The sequence below is a fragment of the Nicotiana tabacum genome, chromosome 3, assembly GCF_000715075.1.
Source record: "Nicotiana tabacum cultivar K326 chromosome 3, ASM71507v2, whole genome shotgun sequence".
Lineage (NCBI taxonomy): Eukaryota > Viridiplantae > Streptophyta > Magnoliopsida > Solanales > Solanaceae > Nicotiana > Nicotiana tabacum.
Window position 1 is genome coordinate 140,682,411 of NC_134082.1, and position 26,333 is coordinate 140,708,743.

General features: G+C 37.6%; 2 pseudogenes; one reads left to right on the plus strand and one right to left on the minus strand.

Moving 5' to 3' along the window:
* The first annotated feature begins 862 nt into the window (after positions 1-862).
* Positions 863-4,236, plus strand: LOC107788117 (violaxanthin de-epoxidase, chloroplastic-like; annotated as a pseudogene).
* A 4,265-nt stretch (positions 4,237-8,501) lies between these two features.
* Positions 8,502-24,913, minus strand: LOC107827470 (tRNA(His) guanylyltransferase 2-like; annotated as a pseudogene).
* Between the last annotated feature and the right edge of the window lie 1,420 nt (positions 24,914-26,333).

The window sequence follows — 26,333 nt, forward strand, 5'->3', positions numbered from 1 at the left end:
AAGTTGATAATAAACAGCACGAGGGGTCGATAATAATAAGCTCCATGGCCGCCCTAGAAATTACAAGATATTGGATACTTGAAAATATACAAGGTTTGACAAAATCAGTTAAAGAGGATGCTAAAAGAACACTCTTGAATTGCCAAAGTTATCAAAACCTCGACACTCTTTGGTAAATGATCATACAATTGAAAAAGATAAAGTTACTATCTAAAAGTAATTTGAGTGAGAGACGCACATCATAGACACACCATAAGTTAAAGACATAATCAAAGTTGTTCAATGTCTATTACACATGATTTCTGCCCCTCGGTAGAAACAAAATCTCAAATTCAAGAGGTATGCATTCTATTTTACTGCAAACTTAATTTAATTATAACTTTTATTACAATATGTATTTGATAAAAAGTTACTTTTACATTAGTCACTGGTACATTGACAAAAATATATATATGAAATTATCTTAGCACAAATTTAGAAATCAAATAGAGGACTATCAGAGATTTGAACTAAACATATTTCATCACTTAAGCTGTCTTGCACTATTTGGCGAATATAGCTCATTTTGAGGTCCTTTTAAAAAGTTTCTGAATGATATTAGGATGATATTTCCATTGAGAATCAGCAGAGAAATAATTAAATCAAAATATAAATTCAGACACAAATTAGTCACATAACAGTTGGGCACAGGCTTAGCCGGGCATACCTTGCTAGTTTTTTTATATTTGATAGTTAAAAGGGATAAAATAATATTTTTATTATAACTATCTTAACGTTTAACTTCGTATTCTATTTCCGACTAATCCAGGTATTACTACAGTTAAATATTCAAATCAATCGAGGGACTTCCGCAGAACTCCTATACATTCCTTACAATAGACGTCATTCTATTCAATTCTTTTATACCTATAAAAAACCCGACCCATTTTCCCATTTCCCTCAACCACCATAACGAACCATGAATGTAAACGTAGCACCATCCTCCTCCATCAATTCTCCGGCTACTTTTTCGGTTAACCGGCGGTCCAGTGTCGCGGGGATTCCAGACCCTTTTCTTCTCTGCTACCGGAAAACTAAAGTGTCCGTCTTTTCTTCTTCTCTTGACAGGAAAATCAGAGCTACAAAAGGCATAGTTGTTGTTGCTGCTGTGGAACTGAAAGAAGCAGAGAAAAAGACAAGTAATCCAGTGAGAATAGTGAGTCTTGTTGGAGAGGATAGTGTTAGCCCTCTCAATTCTGCTCCTTGGCTAGATGTCATGCTTCACGCTGTGAGTATTTTGCAACTTCATTCACTCTCTTTGACTCCAAATTTATATTGTATGTATTAATGAGTTTGAGTTTTGTGTCAGTGTAAAAAGTATGTACACAATCAGTCACTACTTTAATAGTATTGATTGGTGATCTTTAATAAATGATAAGTAATCTGTTATAATAAGTTAAATTACACCGATGGTGTAAAAAATTAATTATACTGCAAGTGCGTATAACTTATCATGTATTGGTACATATTGTTAAATTAGTTACATTGATATTCATATCGGTTATTTTAAAATCTTGAACTCGGTGCTTGGGAAGTTTCATGTGTTTCAACTGGGAGTATGAGGTGCTTTAGCTCAAACGAAATGTGGAACCATAATCGAGTATTTTTTGGATGTTGGGCTGACAATTATTGGAAATGATGTATAATATTTAGAAAATATTAAACTTTCGCTGATGTTGACAGCTTGAAATTGAGGCAGTGCAATTCAAATTTCTTGGAGAGTTGAAATTTTCTCAAAGTTCAGTGTTTTGTTTTGTATACAATGGAAAGGGTTGATGATTCTAAGGAGTTTATCCGCCTTTTTCTTTTTCAAATATCACATTAGTAGAGGAAGAGGGTCATTAGTTTATAAGGAGTTCTAGTTTTTTGGAGTAAATGAGACCAACTGTGTTTTACCAAGTTCTGGCTTTGAAGAGTTTGTAGATGTTAGGGATTATTTTCCTGCTTTTCTCTTCAAGGTGGGAAGGAGGATGAGTATTTTCTGATTCTCTTAGATCCGTTTTCTTTTATTGAGTAATATTGTCAATAGCGCATTGTGGCAGCCTGATTAGAACAAGGGTGTTTTGCATTTCTACCTATTCTTTCCTCGATATTCTTATTAGAAAGTAAAGAGGAAGCTCTCACAATTTGAAGTAGTTTTTTTGAGTAAATAAGAAACAAGAAACTGAACAAAGGGATAAAATATTTGACATATTACTACTTGATAGACAGATGAAGTTCTGTTTTACTGTAACATCATCATGAAAAGTTGATGATGAGCAATGTCCGCTGCTTGTTGTGCTGCTCTCAAGAGGAACTTGTGAGATTTTCAGTATAACAAGATAACCTGCTGAACAGAAACATTGTAATTACCAGAGAAAAAGAAAGCAAAAAGTATTATGTAATAGTAGGGAGCAAAATGGGAAGAATGTAATATGCATCTACAACTTCTACAATGTGGAAAACCAAATGACCAATTATTTATGAATAAGTTCCGGCCTCTTATATTTTCTGCTAGAGACTTTTCAAGTAGGAAGGAGGTCCTGATGCTCATTGTAGCACTACCCAAACACTACTCTAAAATCTCTCTCTCCCCCTTCTATGTATATGCACACAAGCAGATTCTTATTAGACATTAGAGTAGAAATAGCTTGTGTATTGTGAGAACATTGCTTCCCTTCACAGTTATGAGAATATACATATTAGATTGTACTTTGTTGACGATATTGTACCTTGTTTCCTTTTATAAATGCAAGGCAGAGAAACTGAAATGGGTTGATGAAGAGATTGAAATGATTGTCTTTTCTGACAACTTTATTAATTCTCAAGATGAAACTGTCAACCACGTTAGAAATGAGCTGGATCGTGCTGATATTTTGGTGCTGGTTGCTGTCTGTAAGGAAGGATCGGTCAACTGGATACAGACTAACAGCCAGAATGTCCCAAACATCATATGCTTTGACTCCTCTTCGGCACTGAGAAACAAGCTCGGCGGAATTTTGATTGAAACTGAAAAAAGAGGAGACATATTCAGCAGTTTACTTCCATTTTCTCAATCTAAGAAAATGAATGAATCTGTAGAGATAGCCCGAATAGTGTCTGAGGCTTGGGAAAGGCATAACTCTGATGACATACGGTTCTGCTTATTAGTTATAATTAATGCTTAATGAACGCCGGTTTCAACACTACAGAACCTTAGAGCAAAAGGATTCTCCACCCTGAACTGCATGGTGACAAATTGCGGACCTCAGCTATTGAATTGTCTACTGGATCCTAATTATAGGAAGGCACTTCAGTGCTTGAACCAGTGCAGCCCTGTAGATCAAGTATGCAATTATCGGTGTATTGCTTCATATAAGAGTCAATACCTGGAAGAGTTTTCTCTCTGTGTACTACAGAAGAATAACTGTCTTGAGCTCGACGCAAATATCCCTGAAAAACCTTATGTACCTCCAATGACCGAGTTTCGAGGGGAAATATTGTCTTCTGAACTTGCTGAGGACCTTTTTGTGGGTTGGTTAGGGACATTGAATTGGAGTTGGCGCGTTGTAGCAGGGCAGAATCCAGCTTATGATCAATTTCCATGCCAGTACCAGCTATACCATCGGGGAAAAGCTAGAGGATCATTCTGGTATGAGCCAGTTTTCCAGGTAAGAACACTTTAAGATAACTTAGTCTGGAGAAGGCGCAAGTATAGAGTGAAAAGAGGAAAACTTCCTGGAACATTTCAATTCAGTGTATTGGATAATGGAGTTGTTTCAATTGAGTCCTGGACAATTGTGGATGTTTCTGATGATTTAAGCTGGGGTTTGTTTCACTATCATGGAGCTGCACGAGTGGCGGGGCAGTCATATACCGGGGCGGTTCTTGTGAGCCCAGATGGCCAATATCCAGCTGAGAGGAAAAAAGAAAGGTTGGTATCTGCATTGGATAGATGTGGCATCAAAGAGTGGGAGCTATTCAATGTTGATAAATGTTCATGTGAAGGTCCACCGTTGGGGCTTCCAGAGAGGTCAAGTTTGCATTCTAAGATTGAAGTCCAAGAGGACAGGACACATTCTTCAGTATAGGAGCCTGCAATTTTTGTTAAAACTTAACTTGTATTTTGTATATTTTATTGATAGGTCAATCATGGTAAATGGCTGTTGTTACATCCTCTTTAAACCAGATGGAATTCAAATAAAAAGTATTAGAGACGAGAGAGATGTTCTTGCAAAATTATAGCGTACTCATTAAGGAAATGACCTTTTTTTTGTTACAGATGATTAAGGGATGTTTTTAAGTTTCATTAATCTCAAGTAAGGGTGTACATGGACCGGGATGGTTCGGTTTTTATCAAAACCAAATCAAACCAACTATATCGGTTTGGATTGGTTCGGTTTTGTCGGGTTTTTTGGGTTTTTGGGTTTTTTTTGTTACATGAATATGATTTCAATCTTATTTTGTTAAAATTATAGATAAAGCTTTGATAAGTGAATATACGTTTAGTAAATATGAAAAAAATTGACAAACATATGATCTATTAAAATATTCTAATGGGAGAATTTTTTTAGTAACACATGATAGTTATTTTCTTAGTCGTCTAACAATAATTTTTCGTTAATTTACGCTTTCAAGGTTAATACATGAGAGGATCCCAAATATTTCTACATTTTCTAAAGAAAATTCACATAAAATCTTAAAAATATAAATAAAATTTATATATTTATATGTCGGTTTGGTTCGGGTTTTTTTACTCAATACCAAACCAAGTCAAACCAAACCTAGTCGGGTTTTTTAATAGGTTTAGTTTAATTTTTCGGTTTGGTGCGATTTTCCGGTTCGGTTTGAACACCCCTAACTGTAGATTAGGTGGGGCGCCTTGACTGAGGATAAAGCTCAGGAGTTGGCAGGAAGGTTATCGGCAATGGGAGCTTGGAGAAGTAGTGGGGACGCAAACACTATGTGGTCGACGACGGCAGACAACATAAGGAAGGCGACGACAGAGGTGTTAGGTATATCTTCTGGACGCACCGGTGGCCACAAAGGAGACTGGTGGTGGAATGCCGGTGTCCAAGGTAAAGTGGAAGCGAAGAAGGCGGCTTACCTGCGACTAGTAGGGAGCACTGGCGAGGAGGGGAAGACAGCGAACAGAGAGAGATATATGGTTGCTAGGAAGGAGGCGAAGATGGCAGTAACGGAGGCTAAGGCAGCAGCTTTTGCTCGTCTGTATGAGGAACTAGGGAACAAAGGCGGGGAGAAGAAGTTATTTCGACTCGCTAAGGTGAGAGAGAGAGAGCGGCTCGGGATCTGGACCAAGTGAGGTGCATAAAGGATGATGACGACAAAGTTTTGACGGGGGAGGACCAGATTAAGAGGAGATGGCAGTCCTACTTTCATAGACTTCTAAATGAAGAAGAGGATCAGGATATTACACTAGGTGAATTGAGGAATGCGGATAGCCCCCATGAATTAAGTTATTGTAGGGACATTGAGGTCGATGAGGTCATGGAGGCAATGCGTAAGATGAGGAGGGGCATAGCTACCGGGCCAGACGAAATTCCGGTTGAACTTTGGAGAGGTGTGGGTAGAGCAGGCTTGGAATGGTTTATTGGGTTGTTTAATGTTATATTCAAGACTACTAGGATGCCTGAAGAGTGGAGGTGGAGTACAATGGTTCCGTTGTATAAGAACAAAGGTGATATCCAGAGCTGTAACAACTATAGGGGTATCAAATTACTGAGCCATACCATGAAAGTCTGGGAGAGAGTGGTTGAAATGAGAGTGTGAAGGACGGTGTCTATTTCAGACAACCAGTTCGGATTCATGTCGGGGCGATCTACCACAGAAGCTATCCACCTTATTAGGAGGATGGTGGAACAATACAGGGATAAGAAGAAGGATCTTCACATGGTGTTTATCGATCTAGAGAAAGCGTACGACAGGGTACCTAGGAAGGTCTTATGGAGCTTCTTAGAGGCTAAAGGGGTCCCGGTTGCATACATTAGGGTGATTAAAGACATGTATGATGGAGCTAAAACTCGGGTTAGGACAGTAGGAGGCGACTCAGAGCATTTTTCGGTTGTTACAGGGTTGCACCAAGGGTCGGCGTTCAGCCCTTTCCTATTTGCCCTGGTGATGGATGTCATAACGCATAATATTCAAGGGGAGGTGCCATGGTGCATGCTATTTGCTGATGACATAGTCCTAATTAACGAGACACGATGCGGCGTCAATGAGAGGCTAGAGGTTTGGAGACAGGCCCTTGAGTCTAAAGGGTTCAGATTGAGCAGGACGAAGACGGAATACCTCGAGTGCAAATTTGAGGACGAGGTGAAGAACGAGGGAGTAGAAGTGAGGCTTGAATCTCAAGTCATACCTAAGAGGGGTAGTTTCAAGTACCTTGGGTCAGTTATTCAAGGGACCGCGAAGATCGACGAGGATGTCACACACCGTATAGGGTGGGGTGGATGAAGTGGAAGTTAGCGACGGGAGTCCTGTGTGACAAGAAAGTGTCACTGTTACTAAAAGGTAAGTTTTATAGAGCAGTAGTTAGACCTGCCATGTTGTATGGTACCGAGTGTTGGCCGGTTAAGAACCTACACATCCAAAAGATGCAAGTAACAGAGATGAGGATGTTGAGGTGGATGTGCGGGCATACGAGGATGGATAAGATTAGGAATGAAGATATTCGAGAGAGGGTGGGTGTGGCCCCAATAGAGGACAAGATGCAGGAAGCACGACTCAGATGGTTCGGGCACATTCAGAGGAGGTGCACTGATGCACCTGTGAGGAGGTGTGAGCAATTGGCGGTAGTGGGTACGAGGAGAGGTAGAGGGAGACCTAAGAAGTATTGGGGAGAGGTAATCAAGCAGGACATGGCGCGACTTAGGATTACTGAGGACATGGCCCTAGACATGGAATTGTGGAGGTCGAACATTAAGGTTGAAGGTTAGGGGGAAGTTTTGAATATTTCTACAGCGCACTAGAGTGAGACTAGCCCGTTAGGAGTTAGGCTTAGGTTACTACTGGTTAGCTACTGATGCAGGGCTTTATACGCTGGATATTAGTTTACCTTCCATCTCTCTCGTATTTCCTATATTCTCTTATATGGCTGTTATTTTGCTATTTTAATTTCTTTTATGTATGTTATGTATTTTATGTTATTATATTATGAGTCTATCAATAGTACTACTATATCGTCACTTGGTGCTTTCTTGAGCTGAGGGTCTCCTGGAAACAGTCTCTCTGCCCCTTGGGGTAGGGGTAAGGTCTGCGTACATACTACCCTCCCCAGACCTCACTTGTGGAATTATACTGGGATGTTGTTGTTGTTGTTGGTTTGAACACCCCTAACCTCAAGGGAGGCTAAGTGCCATGTTATAATTCATAAGAAGAATGAAGGAAAAGCTTGTAACTGAATTTTCTGTGTATTCAAAATAAGCACTGTACGTGAATTTAAACAAAAAGAATGAAGAAAGAATGTAATCCTATTTGTACACCTGGCTCCAATCTACCACCTAATGTATAACTAACTTAGAAAAGGAATATTCTCTAAAAACAAATCTATCTAAAATATTTACACATAGGCAGGAAAGCTTCCTGATGGTGCAAATGGAGTGTTTTGACATAAATACCCTTCCTGCTAATAAAGAATGGCTAGGATTAGATTTATCACACACTCAAATAAACGGTGGTGATTGAGGCCGTGTTTTAAACCTTGTAAAGTCCGAAATTTTGACTGTGCCTGCTTTCTTCTTCATTTGTTCTTCTCCATCTGAAGAACATTTCTTTCCCGAATCACCATCGGGCAACTCATCTGAAATCCTAATGCCAACATGCCATTTCTATAAATTTGAGGGGAGGTCCACGTGATCATCCTTCAATTTACCCCTTTTTTTTTTCTTTTCCTTCCTTATGATGATGATGTACTTCAAAATGAATGGAAGGCTAATTCTGATTGGACCTGTGTTTTCAATATTCCAGATAGTGATATATTGTTAGTCAATGTGTATTACTATAATAACTAAAACAGTAACCTTTCTGAAACAGAAAACAGAAAGTTAGCAGCAACAGAATATCGAAATAATATCTGAAAAAATAATTTTGGAATAAATCGAGCCCACTGAATGCACAGTGTATCCTTAAGAAAATTATTTCTTTCAAATATCCAAAGTGTTGGAATATTATCCTCCCCGAATAGAACGACTTTAACTCACCAGCGTATTGGTTTTAAAAACTCAGATGACCTGCGAACCACTTAATGGCTGTAAATTACACTGGAATAGATTTGTGCGGAAGTAGTCTTGAAGTTTAGAAAATTCGTAAGGAAAACTCTGAGGAATCAAACGAATTTATAGTCGATGGAAGTACTATTTCTGAAAGTTCACAACTCTTCAGAACAATCACTTCAAAACGGGAGGGAAATTTAAATAAAAATCCGAGAGGAAAATTTAAATAAAAATTCAGAATAGTCTGCGCACGAATTCGATTCGGGTTGGATATTTGGATAATTTAATTAATATTTTATTAAATAATTAAAGAAATTTTGTCCAAAAAAATTAATCCATCAATCTATCCAAATCTGAAGCTGACCGACGACGACGCGACGCTTACCTTCTTCTTAACTCTTTAAGATCTAGAGAAGAGCAATTATATATATACCCATCAAAAGTCTTTTCTTCCTCCAATATGGAACAATGTCCCTTTGTCAAGGAGGAAAACTCAAATATTTTATTTTCCCCGATTTCCCATTCACCCTCTTTTAAGGTAAACCAAACTTAAAAAGCCCAACACATATTACTTAGGGAGCAGCTCCTCTTTCAACATCAAGACAATCGAAGCATTTTATTGCTATGGGGCCGCAAAATCGTCAGCAATGGCTCCTCCTCATCAAGTATTCTTGGATGTTCTTTCCAAAAGCTCGTGTCAATTATATTACAGTGTTCAACAACTACTTCGTCATTTCCAGCTAGTTCATCCTGCATTAAAAAGCAAAAAAGAAGATATAAGAACAAGTGATCACCCATTTCACCAGTCTGATCCGCACCAAAAGTCAAAGCAATGGTACGTATTGTGAATGAACCTGTGTGCCGAGTGTAGCTTCTGAATGTGAAGAATACAGATGAGATCGAGAACAAATTACACGTTTGAGATTGAAACTTCTGATGGATTCAAACGAAAACATGCTTGTGATGGATTAATTATTTCATTAATGACAAGAACCAAAAGCCACTTCTTAAGGTAATATTCAAGTGGGGGAAAGACCATATTTGTCTCTGTACTTTGATAAATTGTTCACGTTTACCCCTCGTTCTACTTTCCGTCCAATTACGCCCCCACCGTTAACAAAGTAAACAAAATCACCCCCAACCCTAACAGATTTCCACCATGGCAATGGGACCTCTCACTTAAACTGCCAATTGGGCAAATAATCTTACCCTAATTTTAAAGACCTGTTGTTCTTCACTATTGCGAATCTAGTTTGAGTTACTGAAAGGATCTTTGAAGTTTGATTGTGTTTTGGTGAGGGAAAAACGTGGGTATATCTAGAATTAATCATTATTTGTTGATGTGAAGCTGAATTGACAAAGAATATGAAAGAAAAAAATCAAGTTTACTTAGACATCGAGTTCCTCGGCGTTTTCACTATGTCAACTTCGACATCTGAGCTTCATAGAATATTTGGAAGTTTTCTGTGTGATTTGAAGCTGGAATTGAGGGGCTAAGTTGTTCCTAATGCTTGGTTGTTGTTGGGAAACGAATCGGAGCAAGAAAAAACCACCATTATTGAGCCGCTTTTAAGTATCGAAGTGGGTTTGAATTGAACTCCAATTTTTGTATTTGAAATCAGCTGTGTGTTGCTAAGTATACTCGGTATTGAGTAGAAGAACTTATTTTTGAAGTTTGAGAGCATTTGGACTGGTTTGGCTCGGACTGAATCGAGTTGTGGAGCTGACAATTGAGGAAAAGTGAGGGGTCTTTCAAATTAGGGTTGATAATTTGCCCAGTTGGTAGTTTAAGTGAGGGGGTCCATTGCCACGGTGGAAATCTGTTAGGGCTGGGGGTGATTTTGTTTACTTTGTTAACGGTGGGGGCGTAATTGGATGGAAAGTAGAACGAGGGATAAATGTGAACAATTTATCAAAGTACAGGGACAAATCTGACCTTTTTCCCTATTCAAGTTGTTTACAAGTGATGCCAGACCTAAATTTATTCACAACATCCGCATGGCGGTAGAAGGACAAAACAAAAGGAATTCAGGCTTGGTCTACAATATCATCAAACATAAGATAAAAGTACTTTAAGCAGAGAGAGAGAGAGAGATACTTTGTCCTGGAAAACAGAGGAACCCATCCGAAACATGATTGGTAGCGCATTGTAATCAATGTCAAACTGGGCAAGCAACTCATTCTTTTCCTGAGTTTGGGTACCCTGCAGAACAAAAGGGACACTTATGGTCATTGGATGATCAAGATTAATATCATGCATACCTGCTTATATCTGATCAGAACAGGATGAGAGATATGGCAGTAACAGATCCACTGATTTATCAAGGTTAAATCAAAGTTTGAGTATAAATTTAAGTGTGCGGTCGACTTCTACAGAGCCAAATTACACAACTCAAAAGATTATTAATCTACAGTGTTATTTGTTAAAATCTCCTAGATGAGAAAAGTTACCTTTAGGAACTAAGGTTTCAGTGCCAATAGAGTTCACATAGTATGTCCACCTCTCTGTTTAACGGAATCTCATCTCTGTGTAAGTCTCAATTGCCATAACTAAGTGTGCTTCCCCAACAGACATATGCCACAATAGTCAAAACTAGTGCTAGCTTGAACAAGATTCTTACTTTACCTTTCGAAAAGCTTAGTCCTCGCTATGTGCTAGGCTAAAAAAAAGATAATGCCCAATTGGAAAGACTAACTAAAGTTCTGCATCACTTATCATTTCCACTGCTTTACTTCCAGTGATCATAAGATATCCAATTTCTCAACGACTACTCTCCCCTGGCTTAAGAAGTGTGTTTCCCCAACAGATATATGCCACAATAGTCAAAACTAGAGCTAGCTTGAACAAGATTCTTACTTTACCTTTCAAAAAGCTTAGTCCTTGCTACGTGCTAGGCTAAAAAAAAGATATTGCCCAATTGGAAAGACTAACTAAAGTTCTGCATCACTTATCATTTCCACTGCTTTACTTCCAGTGATCATAAGATATCCAATTTCTCAACGACTACTCTTCCCCGGCTTAAGAAGTGTTTGCATCTTTGAACACTCCCTTTCTGACTGTACTATAAGCAGGAACGGGCACTCAAAGAACTATATATCACATTTTTTATAACTCCTAATACATCTATCACCAAACCAAGTGGGCTTATTATTGCTGAATGTATTTCCAGTCAAAGCATTAACACAGAAAATGTGTGATGCCAACAAATGTAGCGATACTTTACCACTAACACAGGCGGCAAAACTACTTCAAGGTGGAGATATGGCAAACAAACTGATAATAAATGGATATAGCACAATACGTTATACAGCTTATTTTGTTGATTAATGTCAAAAAAGGAATGTATCAAAGGCAACACCTGGTCTTTTCCAATAAACAATTGGGATTCAGAGATTTAGAGTCATCAGTCCACGTAAAAGGAAAGATGGTATTGGCAAGAATATGTCATTTCTAACAATTTATATCTCAGAAATTTAGAAGATCATTTCTTCAGCATCAATAATGTGTATGCTGAGAAAAAAGAAGCAGCTTGTACTACTTTCTATAGGCTTGTAAGCTAGATAGATCTAAAGTAATGCAAGTGAAGCTTGTATTGGATGTTGAAGTTGTTTTTCTCTTTAACATAAAATGACGTAAAAGAGAGAATCCAGCAGATTTAAGCAGCAATGAAAATTTTTCCAAACCGGTCTGTCAGTCCCCAATAATTAATTCTCGCTGACCACGTCCTATAGGGATCATCGAATCAATAGCAATGAGCCCCGTTTGAGGAGGCTCATATACGGAACGGCGCGAAATCACACATTATATTAGATCATGCTACTTCATCTGAAACAAGAGACCTGCTTTAAAATTTTAGAAATGAGATTCCACACCTTCAGAGAGCTTTGCGCTTCAGTTCTACTCTTTCCGGACTTAGCAAGCAGCCAGAAACAAGTATTGTACTGATTGTTTATGTGACCTACAAGTCAAGGTATTAAAGTTGGATTGTCAATATGGTATGATTTGTCCTTTAGCTTGGCACCAAGAAGAACACAAAAATTTCTTCATATAAACCTGATTAATTTGCGAAATTAAATAACAAATAGAATAGGAAGTACTCACAATCAACTTGTCTCCAAGCCAAGTAATCTCGAAGAATCTCAGATGACGGATAGCAAATGGATCGACCATCAAAATAAGGTGGTTCTTTAAACTCTTTCTCAGGGAAAAACTCTTTCCACTTCATCACATACATGGCAGAGAAAAGAGATACAATGGCAGAGACGATTTCACTGAAATGATGATCAGAAGAGCAAGTTAATATACCATTTAATATTACTGATAAAAAAGAAAGTCAATACAACATTGGGCAAACTAATTGGGGATTGCCCTCGTGCAGTGGCCAAATAGACTCACACTGAAACTTCAACCAATTTAATGACAAAGGTTCGAGAAATCGCTGTAAGTCAGAATTTTCTATAAATGCAAAATATTCTAGAAGGGCAATTTCACCACTCAAACAAGCCAAGCATTTTATAGGACACATTCTGACAATCTCCAGTTGGTTCCCTCTTAATATGTTTTGTTAGCTAACCACTACACTTTCCAAGGAACTTATGAAAGGTGATGAAAGAGTTACCTTGGCCGCCTCTGATATAATAGAGATTCTTTCTTCAAAACAAAGCTGAAAGAAAAAATTAATCTCTTGAGATAAACTATAAAAGGAAAAGGAAAAAGGTTATGTTATAAGTGAATCAAAGATGTTAAAGGAACTAATACCTATATTCATCGCTCACCCCATATGCAAAGATAATATCCTTAAACATCTCTAGCAAAGAAACCGCACATGAGTTCATAAGATTCAATGCCTGCTCATTATTTGGCTTCTGAAAACCATTATCTTCACAAAACCTATGATCAATCAGTCAAGATCAGGACACCAGCAATTCCAAACTAGATTTCACAAATGACATGCTCAGTATTAGACATGAGTTTATACTAGTGATATTATATATATATATAAATATATATGCATGTATTATAACCATGATGTTGTGTCTGATACATTTTAAGGATTATTGGCAACAACCAAGAATGGCTTGAATAACTGCAGTTGTTTCCAGGATATAATAGAAAACTAACTTAGCATATGCTTGGAGTTTCTTCTTTAATCCGGAATTAGAAATCCAGACGTGATAAAGAAAATAGGCATATAAGAAAACCCAACTCCCGCTGAAACATGGATTACATTATCCAGAAAATGCATACTACCTATAAATTTTCATACTCTATCAAAATAAGCAAGAATCATGCCACATCACTTTGACATGGAACTTGGGATTTGAAGCAAAAAGAATAAATCAGTCTAAAGCATATCGCAGACAAGAGCAAGTGCATCGAGTGGAAAAGGAAAAAATACAAAAGGACAACAATAAATCAAAAAGAATGATGTCAACACTTCTTTGCAAGTCAAGCAAAAGGTCATAAAACAATTAGTTAGTAATAGTGAAGATCATTGGGTAGAAAGTACAAGATACCTGTGGAAATGACAACCGTCTATCCGGACTACAATCCAAGTAGATAACATCAACTTGCTTTCACATTCGAAAGACCTCAAATACTCAGGCTTAATCTTATTAATGCCTTCTGCAAGCAAACCAAGTTCCTCAGTAAGGCATGAGTAGTTATCCAGAAGCCTTTTATTGCTATATTTTCAGAGTGAACTATGACTGCTTTCTTCCTTGGTCTTTTAACAGGAGTGCCATTTTCTCGGTATTTCGCAATATCTTCCACCAGCATTAAGATGGACAAATATAAACAAAAGAATGTGGATGGGAAGACACATAATATGAAGTACCACCCTTATAGTGATGAGCAAACTGCACCGCGTATACTTTCCGCTCTTCCTTTCCTACCCTTCTAGTGGGGGAATTTTTCATGGGTTGAGCATAGAACAAGCATCAGTCTTTTTGTGATTGAGAGGATTCACAAAAAGAGTCCTTTAGTGCATATGTCATTTTATATCAAGATATAAGAGCTACACATTACTGCTACATGAAAAAGAACAACAAATAAGATGACTCACCAAGGCTCAAAGTGTGGAATTCAATTACTACTCGCTTTGCTCTTTTTTATGCATACATTTAACTGGGTGTATATTAACATGTTAATTCGAAGTAAATGAACTTAATCCATAAAAACAGATCATTCCTCTAAACTTCTAGACTTTTTGTAAGAAAGAAAGAAGAATTTAAAGCCAAAAGGTGATCCTAAGGGAAAGTTTGTTAGCAAACTCAGAAAAAAATAGAAGTGTCTGCTCTTGAAAACATATTTGTCTCCAACTTGGTTTCTATATTCTGTTTTTGGAGAGCCTTGGGCCTACCGTCAGGAAGGTACCATCCAGCAAAACCACCCATCCCTCGCTCGGGAAAAAATCAAAACCATTTTAAATCATTTCTTCTGCCTCAACTTTTTAAAATTCTTAATCCAGTCTCTTGTTTTCTTCCCTAAAACCAATCTTCCAAAACCAACCACACACATCTATTATTTAACGAAAAGTGTGTTTCAAAATCCAAATGCCATTTTCTTCTCCAAATCTAAAAGATCTGAAAAGGAGAAACCAAAAAAAGGAGTAGTGGCACATGCACCAGCATGCTTATACAGATATATACTTCTCTAGGAGAAGCAGGATGAAGGTACCTACCTTTATCTTGATGGCACAAGACCCTTGACGAAAAATCTGTGGAAGGTCCTTGTAGTTGATACCAAACTGCTGAAAGAGTAATTCATTTTTCTCCAGCTTTTGTGATCCCTATTCACATAGTAACAACACCATCAAGCCTCGAGTTCAAAAAGTATGAGGGTAGCAAACTTGCCTTACAGCACCATTTTTCTTTTTGAGAAAGATAATAGTTATATATGAAATTCATAAGCATAAAGATTGTGCTAAGAGGAGTAGACTTGCCTTAGAGCACCCTTATGATACAAGCAGACAGACTAGGAAAGCCTAAAGTGGAAAGAAAATGTGTAAACGATTAGGGAGGCCATAATTCATCTATTGCTATGTTGTAAGGACCACAGCATATATCTGCTTACGAGAATTGACTAATTGAAAGCATATCACACAATGCAAACTCAAATTGACCGGGAAGTGGAAAAAGAATTAAAGATTGGGAAATCCTTTTGTACTTTTTTAAGTACAGATAGGCGAAAAGACTCATGCATCTTGTGATCTTGACCTATAACTTAGAATCTCAGAATCCAAAGCTTTGGCCCCAAGCCAGTATTAGTTAGCATCAAGTAATGTGGTTCATCCTGTTAGCGGAAACGTAAAAGAAAGAACACAAGATTTAACGTGGTTCGGATCAAAATAATCCTACGTCCACCAGAGAACAATTGCCTTTTTAATATTAACAAAGGAAGGGGAGAGTTTCCAATTACACTTAAGAGAATTTCTCTCTTAATTCTCTACTCACTACAATGTGTTGTATTATTTTTGGGATGGTTTCTACAAATGAAAGATTGCATCTATTTATAGAGGTAAAGACCTCCTCTTGATGTCATTGGTGACATCAAACTACCTCCTCTTGATGTCATGGGTGACATCAAAGGAGGAAGCTTCCTCCTAGCATCCACACCAACTCTTTCCACCAACTCTTCCAATTGGCATGCCATTGTTGACTAAACATAAACCAACACCTTCAATCTCCACCTTGGTTTGTGTTTCGAGCGTGCGTGTGAACAACTCTGGCCAAAACTTCTAAGCTTACTGGGCAACCCCGTTGTAAAAAACAAGAAGAATCAAACCATTGTTGAATATACCACCTCCACCTAACAACTGTTCTCTTCGGAGTTGCATCAGTTGATGCACACCCCCGCCAAGTCCTTGCAGTGTGCAAACTTAGCGAGTGGGACTATCTTGGTCAACATATTTGCAGCATTATCGTCTGTGATAACCTTCACGACCTTGATAGTTCCCTCTTCAACAACATCTCGAATAAAATGAAATCTGACATCAATGTGTTTAGTGCGCTCATGAAATCTCTGATTTTTCATTAGATGAATAGCACTCTGACTATCACATCTAAGAGTTGATTCCAGCTGAACCAAACTCAATTCCGCTACTAAACCTTTCAACCAGATAGCTTCTTTCACCGCCTCCGCTGCTGCCATGTATTCTACTTCTGTCGTAGACAAAGCGGCAATCGACTGCAGAGCCGACTTCCAACTAACGGCACTGCCAACGAGGGTAAAGATGTATCCAGTTGTGGACCTTCTTCTGTCAAGATCTCCTGCATAGTCAGAATCTACATAACCGAGAATTGAAATACCTCCACCACTTTTTCGAAAGGTCAGACCAACACCAGAAGCTCCTTTGAGATATCTCAATATCCACTTGACAGCTTCGCAATGCCTCTTTCCTGGGCTGGACATGTATCTACTTACCACACTTACAGATTGAGCAATATCTAGACGTGTGCATACCATAGCATACATAACGCTACCAACTGCACTGACATAAGGAATCTTTGACATATGCTCCACCTCATCCTCGGACTGAGGCATTTGTAACTCTGAAAGTTTAAAATGAAGAGCTAATGGTGTACTTACAGGCTTGCACGTATGCATATTGAATCTCTTGAGAACCCTTTCAATATACCTCTTCTGAGAAAGATGTACAACACCGTCTTCTCTTGAAATCTCCATACCAAGGATTTTCTTTGCAGCTCCTAAATCCTTCATGTCAAATTCCTTACTCAACAGTTTCTTCAAAGCATTTATCTCTGTAATGTTGTTAGCAGCAATAAGCATATCATCAACATACAACAGTAAATAAATCATTGAGTTACCAGACATCTTCTTGTGATACACACAGCTATCAAATGCACTCCTTGAGAATTCATGTGTAGTCATGAATGCATCAAACCTCTTGTACCACTGTCTAGGGGATTGCTTCAAACCATACAAAGACTTCTTTAGTTGGCATACGTGATCTTCTTTTCCCTCAGCTAGGAAACCTTCAGGCTGATCCATATAGATTGTCTCTTCTAGATCACCGTGTAAGAAAGCAGTTTTGACATCAAGCTATTGAAGCTCCAAGTCAAATTGGGCAACCAATGCTAGTAGCACGCGAATTGAGTTATGCTTCACGACTGGAGAGAAAATCTCATTATAGTCAATTCCCTCCTTCTGACTGAATCCTTTTGCAACCAATCTCGCCTTGAACCTAGCATCTTCCACTTCAGGAATTCCCTCTTTCTTTCGGTAGACCCACTTGCATCCAACTGTCCTCTTCCCCTTTTGTCTTTTCACTAAGAGCCACGTCTGATTTTTGTGAAGAGACTCCATCTCTTCAGTCATGGCTAACCGCCATTGTACAGCATCCTTGCAAGAAGTTGCTTCAATATATGAGGAGGGCTCCAGATCCTTAATCTCTTCTTGTGCAGCTACGAACGCATATGCAATCAGGTTTGCTTGATCTATAAGGCGTTCCGGTTCTCGTGTCTGCCTCTTCTCCCTCCCCTTTGCAATTGTGTATGGTTCATTGACAGCAAGTTCTTCAAGGTCTACATTTTCTGACTCATCTTTAACCTGAGTCTCTTGATCCTTTTCCTTGGCAAGCTCCACCGGAAGCTCCATCTGCTCGTCGTTCTTGTTTCCTGAAAACTCCGCGGAAACCTTACGGGGATCAAGTATAGAGGATTCATCAAAGGTGACATCTCTACTAACTATAAATTTGAGTAAAGACAACCACCAAAGTTTGTACCCTTTTACTCCATCCACATACCCTACGAATATGGCCTTCTTAGCCCTTGGTTCAAGCTTTCCTTCATTAACGTGATAATAAGCTGGACACCCAAATACTCGTAAGTATGAATAGTTAGAGGGTTCACCTGACCATACCTCATTCGGAGTCTTAAAGTCAATTGTCGATGCTGGAGATCGATTGACAATATGAGCAGCAGTGTGAACTGCTTCAGCCCAAAATACTTTGGACATTTTGGCTTGTAGGAGCATACAACGAGCCTTTTCAAGAAGAGTTCTGTTCATTCTCTCGGCAACTCCATTCTGCTGTGGGGTATGCCTGACAGTCCTATGTCTTGAGATCCCATGAACCTTGCAGAATTCATTAAACTCTTCATTGCAAAACTCCAAGCCATTGTCTGTGCGAAGATACTTGATTTTCCGCTCCATTTGATTTTCAACCAAAATCTTCCACTCTTTAAATGCTTCAAAAGCATCACTTTTGCCTTCAAAAATGCACCCAAACCTTTCGTGAGAAATCATCAATAAAAGTGAGAAGATACCTCTTTTTGCCCTTCGATGGAAGTTTAGAGGGACCCCATAAATCTGAATGGATGTAGTCTAGCACTCTTCTTGTCTTGTGTTTGCCAGTGCTGAAGCTGGCCTTATTTTGCTTCCCTAGAACGCAGTGCTCACAGAAGTCAAGTGTGCTGATCTTCTCACCTTCCAAAAGGTTACGATTGCGCAACATCTCCAGTCCACGTGCGCTCATATGACCCAGTCTCATGTGCCATAGTCTTGCCTTGTCATCATTAGATAACTACACTGTAGATGCATTTGCAGGGCCAACAATGATGCTTCCGACCAATGTGTAAAGGTCGTTCACCAGCTTGCCTTTCAGCATGACTAAAGAACCTTTAGTCACCTTTATAGTTCCTGTTTCGCTCATGTACCTGTAGCCTTGTTCATCCAGAGTACTCAGGGAGATCAAATTCTTCTTCAGATCAGGAACATGACGGACTTGTGTAATAGTCCTCACGACTCCATCATGGCAATGAACCCGAACTGAGCCAATGCCAACTATTGCACAAGTTGCATTATTGCCCATTACTACGGTTCCTCCACTTTTCTCATAGCTGCTAAACCAGTCTTTTCGGAATGTCATATGCAGAGTGCAAGCAGAGTCTAACACCCATTTGTTTCCATAACTACTATTATTATTACACGATGTTGTTAGTACATAATCATTATCAAAATCATGTACCTGTTCAACTATGGATGCACTCGCCTTTTCCTTGGACTTTGACACTGGGCAGTCTCGTTCAAAGTGCCCCATCTTGCCACAACCCCAACACTCTGTATTCTTCTTGTTCACACGAGACTTTGATTTGTGCTTTGATTTGCTCTTTCCCTGTTGGCTAGTCCGGCCTCTCATAAAGAGCCCACTTGCCTGGTCATCTTTATCTCCTTCAATGTGCCTTCGCACATCACTAGAGTTAAGTGCCTGCCGCACTTGCTCAAGCTTGATAGGCTCTTGCTATACATCATTGAATTCTCAATATCACGATATCCTGAAGTCAATAAAAATAGCAAAGCACATGCAAGCGTCTCCTTCTCCTTTTTAATTCCTGCAATCTGTAAGTCCATGACAAGTTTATTGAACGCATCTAAATGATCTTGTAACGAAGTACCTGACCCCATCTTAAATGTGTGAAGACGCCGTTGTAACAACATCCTTGTTGTCACTGATCGGTCTTGGTATAGCCCTTCTAGCTTTTCCCATAACTGTTTGGCCGTCTCTTCGGTACCCGTACTTACTTCACAAAGCACGTTAGGTGCAAGGGATAGTTGGATTGCACTCAATGCATCCCCTTCAATCTTCTCCTTGTCGGGAGTTGATATATCCTTAGGATACTTTCCGTCAATAGCTTGGATTGAACCTTCCTCCGCAGTAACGCCATCATCTGGATCTTCCAGATATTGAAGTTGTTGCGTCCACTGAATCTATCAATTTCAAACTTCATGGAACTCATCTTTGCTTGTTCTTCCTCCTTGGATCGTTAAAGAATCTTGTTGTTCTGATACCAATTGTTAGCGGAAACGTAAAAGAAAGAACACAAGATTTAACGTGGTTCGGATCAAAATAATCCTACGTCCACCAGAGAACAGTTGCCTTTTTAATATTAACAAAGGAAGGGGAGAGTTCCCAATTACACTTAAGAGAATTTCTCTCTTAACTCTCTACTCACTACAATGTGTTGTATTATTTTTGGGATGGTTTCTACAAATGAAGGAGTGCATCTATTTATAGAGGTAAAGACCTCCTCTTGATGTCATTGGTGACATCAAACTACCTCCTCTTGATGTCATGGGTGACATCAAAGGAGGAAGCTTCCTCCTAGCATCCACACCAACTCTTTCCACCAACTCTTCCAATTGGCATGCCATTGTTGACTAAACATAAACCAACATTTTCAGCATGCCATTGTTGACTAAACATAAACCAACATTTTCAATCTCCACCTTGGTTTGCGTTTCGAGCGTGTGAACAACTCTGGCCAAAACTTCTAAGCTTACTGGGCAACCCCGTTGTAAGAAACAAGAAGAATCAAACCATTGTTGAACATACACCTTTGATAGAAGCTTTCATATCATTTTCTTTTCACATATAGCTATTCCTTTTAAGACCTTCTGTAATAAGCATCTTGCTTTATGCACATGAAGCCACTATATGCTTATAATTGCTTTCCTTCTGTAGATACTACTAGCATTTTAATAACAATCTGTTACTATATCTGGCAAGTGGACCGGCCTGGAGCCCTGGACCAAGACCGGCCCACTTGATCCCTGGCCCGTGGAGAGGGCCTGACCTCAACCCACAATCCACAACCACTATGTGAGCCGCTAGTGGGCCGGTTGAAGATTTTTTTTTTTTTTTTTTTTGAAGTTTATTCTACTTTTCTTCTTTATATGCATTTAACATTATATTTAGGTAATGTTGAATAAAATTTAAAAATGAAGAAGAAGAAGAAGAATATTTGAGGAACAAATCGTAAATCTTAAGCATGTCACTGTATTGAGGAAATAATTCGAGTTTTTATTGCAAAACTTAAGTAAGCACCTTAAGAATCTCTTTGGCCTCCTTTTCTGACTTTCCAGAAACCACCAACTTCCACAAACAAGTATTGTATAGATTGCTTGTATGACCTGTAAGAAGAACCAATATTCTTTATCATCAAATCTTACCCCAATACCCATGTACCAAGTAATTATAAATTGGAGATATTCAATAGGTGAACACACATTCTGTTTGTCTCCATAGAAGATATGCCTGAAGAACCTCAATTGATGCACAGCTGATAACCCGTGAATGGAATGATGGAAACACACTTAACTCCTTTTGAGAAAAGAACTCTTTCCATTTGGTTACAAATGTAGATGAGAAGAAAGACACAATAATGGAGAGTATTTTGCTGCACAGTCAAATTTCTTGTCAGCTAAGGAAAACCATGAGCAGCTTCATCTCAAATGCGGAAACTAGGACTATTTTACATATCTCACTTTTGATTGTCATCCAGATTAAAACAAGAGGGACATTTTGCATCTTATAATCCATTGTACTTAATCCAGTTAAGTTTCTCGAAAAACAAAAACATATTTCTAGTGTTGTCATCTTACAGTCAGAAGACAAATGAGTGGACAGCAAAGGTGACCATGCCTTGAGATTTCCCTAGTGCCTTCGTAAGGAAAGTTTTGTGACCAATCTCTAATTTTCCCTAATACTGTTTATTATGCATTTCCTCAAGTAAGCTACAACAAGTGGCTTTAGCGAGTTGGAGATGATTTTCCCTCTCATTAGCTAAGTGTAAAAAATGGAAGGAAAAAAAAAATATATATATATATATATATAACTCTGAAGATGAGATGGATAGACATATCAAATAGATCAGTTAAATCATGCTAAAGAAGGGGAATGAAAAGAGGGGGCAGACCGGTGTAGAAATGAGTGGTTAAGAGAAAGATAGAGAAAGGGGAAGAGAGAGAGAGTGGATAAATTATCCAAGAGGTATTGACAAATCATAACGGAGGAAATCAATAAAAGATAAGAGGAATATCAGTATTGGATAGCTAGCAGATTCTAAATTTCACCCTTAAATGCCTCATGATACTTTCAAGTCAAAGAAAGGATGGATTATCCAACAGAATCCATAAGCATAATTGAAAGTAAACAAGTACAGTTATATTGCTACTCAAACAAGAGCCAATACAAGAGCAATGGTGTACTATGCACGCGATATATGAACGCAAACAAGACAACGTGCATCATTCAAATCACTCATTCTAAAGAACCAAAAATCATATTTTGATGAACACAGATAACACAAATTTTTGGGCTATGAAAAAGGTTACAAACCTTGCTCGCCTCTGGTAAAAAGTGGTTTCCTTCTTCAAAACGAAACTGCATAAATTATTGTACCACACTGTCAAGCTTTTCAACGGGAAAAGAAAAATTGTATAATTGTCTAATAGTAATAAACGCACCATACCTGTACTCATCACTAAATCCATATGCAAATATAACATCAGAGAATTTCTCTAATACCTTAATAGCACAAGCATTCATCAAGTTCAAGGCTTTTTCATCATTCGGCTTCTCAAATCCCTGCTTCTCCGAGAAACTAGACATATACAATGCAAATTAGCAAATCAAACAACCCCCAGAAACCCAAAAAGGAATACTTTTTCTCTAGCAGTAAGAGTTTATTCACAGTATCTACAAGACCAATTGACAAGAATCACCACTCTAATTCCGCATCAGCATTTAACTTGAACACCGACCTATACTTCAATAGAATTTTAACAGTAGATCTCTTGATTTCAACACCTTTACCTTAATCACTAAGTTAAGGCTTCATATATCAAGAAGAAAAGAACATAACAAGGCACATGCACACCACAGATATTGCATTCGCGGCCATCAATTTGAACAACAATGATATTTGGGTACATTACTTCGTCTTCTGCCTCAAAACATTTTACGTATTCATACTTGCTGTTCGCCATTCCCAGATGCCGTACAATTGGATTGAAAGAAAAGATTTATGTTTAAGTTATAAATGTCCCCGAAAACCTATTTTTTCTCATTTGAATTTCAGTAAACCTATGTGGCAAACCTAGTTTGCCAGAACCTATCAACCCATTCAGCGACCTCTCTTTTTTAAAAGTTACACATTGTCTATTGAGTTTGACAAGCTCGAGTCTAAGAGCTATTTCAAATTTAGAACTATATTAACAAGTCCTTTAAAATCACACCAGGTTATAGAGAATTCTGAAAAGATAAATAGGCGACGGTTTGCATTTGGAGGTCAACAGTCCAAACGCTCTCTACCAAGAAAACAAATAATAGCATGTTTGGCCAAGCTGGAAAAATTTGCTTATTTTGAGAGGTGCTTTTCAAAAAAGTTTTGGAGAGAACAAATCCACTAATGCCTATCAAAGAAGAGTCCTACCGAGGATCCGGTGTCTAAGGTGTCTAGGAGCATTTTGTGTTTGGCTAGTCAATCTGAAAAGCACTTTTGAGCAATAATTTGTGTTTGGCCAAGCTTTTCAAAAAGTGCTTTTAACTATCAAATTACGAATAAGGACAAGAGATTTACTTAATAGTTAATATTATATGAATAAATAAATAATCTTTTTAATAATAATTAAGTTTTTTCATTTTATTCAAGTAAAACATGAAGAAGAAGAAAAAAAGTATTTTAATTCTTTCAAGATGATTTAAATATATCAAAAAATTATTTAACAAATATAAAAGCATTCATCCCAAAAGTTACCATATATTAGAAAGTTATCCTAAAAATAAAAAGAAATATTTATACATTAGGAGAGTTCAATAATAAAATCTCTAATTCTAAGTATTAGATTTAAAATAAGTAAGGTTATTTTGATATATATCATATTTTGTTAAGGGTATTTTTGGTAAGAATAAAAGTCAAAACTGCTTATAAGGAGAAGCTATTTTTTTCAGCTTCTCTAAAACTGCTTCTGCTTCTTCCCAAAAGTACTTTTTTTTTTTTTCAAAAAAGCTTGGCCAAATGCCCAAGTTGAGGGAAAAAAAAAGTACTTTTTGAGGAAAAAAAAAAGTATCACCCACACATAAGGTAGACTAATCAATCACTGTTCAAAAAAAAGTATCATTCACAATCACACAGAAACTTATCCATCATTCTCTAGGAAAACCATGCCCTCCTCTATCACCCACACATAGGCCACTAAAAATTCTACAAAGCCATCCAGAACCAAAGATATCAGTCTACAATTTTCAAAACAAGGTAGATACACATGAATTCTTTTATGCAAAACGATCATATTGCCCATAGAGCAGTAAAATAAATAGCAGTTAGCGAACTAAGGACATAAGAAACCATCAGAGGCACACATAGATATCAAGGTTTTTCTTTGGGGTTGTAAGTAAACAACAAAATTACATTAAGCAATAAAGTAATGAACTAAACATTAGCATCTGAGTGCAAATTAATTACTTCCAGAGATATTACAGCAAAAAGTAATTCTCAAAGATGAAAATTTTAAACTTAACACACACACACACACACTCTTTAGCTGATGTTTTAATATACCAAATACAACAAAAAGTAAACATTGTCTCAGGGAACCAATACACAGGGAAAAAAAAAGGAGAAAAAATTGAACCTGTATTACATTTGAATTTAGATAAAAAAAATTAAAAAAAATACTGCCAGAACCTGACACTACTTCGCCGGCGGACGGTTGACGGCGGTTGATAACTTGAAGTACCTCTGTCTTTCTTATTGGTTGATTTATGTGCTACAGGGCTGGGGCTCTTGTGAAGGTGAATGGGTGGTGACAAAGGCAATGGAAAGACGAAGAGAAGAGAAGGGGGGTAGGTTGAGGATGGAGAGAAAGGGGATTTGATCCTAAATTATTGGGATTTAATTATTTTTAATTTTATTTTGTTAATTTAAAGCGGCCATAAAAGAAAATCTCAAGAGATACAAAATATGCCATTTTTGGAGATTTCAATTTTCACTCCAGCAACTTGAGCTTCAAAAGCTAAAATGGCTCCGTAAAAAGTCTTTACATAATGGATGGAACTATGCTAGAAGTCACACTCATGTTTATTCCTATTGGTGTATTTGTAGAAAGAGAAGTGGAGGCGCACCGTTTCAAACCCTGGGAATAGTATATGGTCGATTAAGCACTGCTGCCCGTGTTCAATTCGTCTCGGCGATATCAAATCAGATATATGAACTCTTCCCTTTTTGTTTTTTGGGTTTTAACCATCATCCTTTGCTCAAACATGCCTTTATAGTCTTGAAGGCCGACGATAACGGAGAAGGTAATTTGAAAAGGGATTTTTACAATGAAATTATTACATAGCCATATACAAATTAGTTACTATTTCCCATCTCTGTTTTCTCCCCTCTCACTCTCCAGTCTCTATTCTCTATTCTTTTTTTTAATTTTTCTTCCTTCGATGTTATCTATTTTTTATCCTTTCATGTTATATATAATTTTAATGGAATTCATTAATAGATTTAATCATTTTACTATAGAGTTTTAATTTAGTAATTTTCTTTCATGTTACAGAATTGGTGTTCAAATTCAAATTATCAATCAATAAATTTTGAAGGTATTTAACTCTTCACCATTGACCGCCGTTAAAAAGCTTTGAAACTTTGAATTCAATTTTGGGTTTTCAAAAACAATTATTTGTTTGGATAGGATATTATTGCAAACAATTGGAAATATTGTTTGGAGTTTATATCTAAATTTTGAGGGCGTTTGGTGAAGATTAGACTTGATTTTGGCTGAATTTCAGATTGAAACTCGAAGAAGAAGAACTCGGAGAAGAAAAAGAAGAAGAAGAAGATAAGATATACAATATACTTACGAAATTGTATTAAAGTTGTATTATAATTGTATTTAAGTTATATTCTGTTGTAGTTATATATTTTTAAATTGAATATTATATGAAAGTTGAAAAATAGTTGTATAATGTATGAATCGTTGTATGAAATTTGTATTTAAGTTATAAATACTATTTTGGTCTATTTTGTTATTGTTAGAGATAGCTATGTAATTGTCCCACATTGGAATAGGAGTAGTATCCCCTTTGTATAGAGTAGCTATAAATAGCACCTCTTGTATTGCATCACATACAATATCAATATATCATATTTTCTCTCGTGCCTTCTCACATGGTATCAGAGCTATCGTGAGAGATTTATCGCTGTGCATAAATTCCAGCGATTTCGGGAAGTAAAATCAGTCACCGGAACCCTTTTTTTCCGGCGACTTTCAAAGTTGTTTTGCGTCTGCTTTGTCTCGGTCAGTGTTGT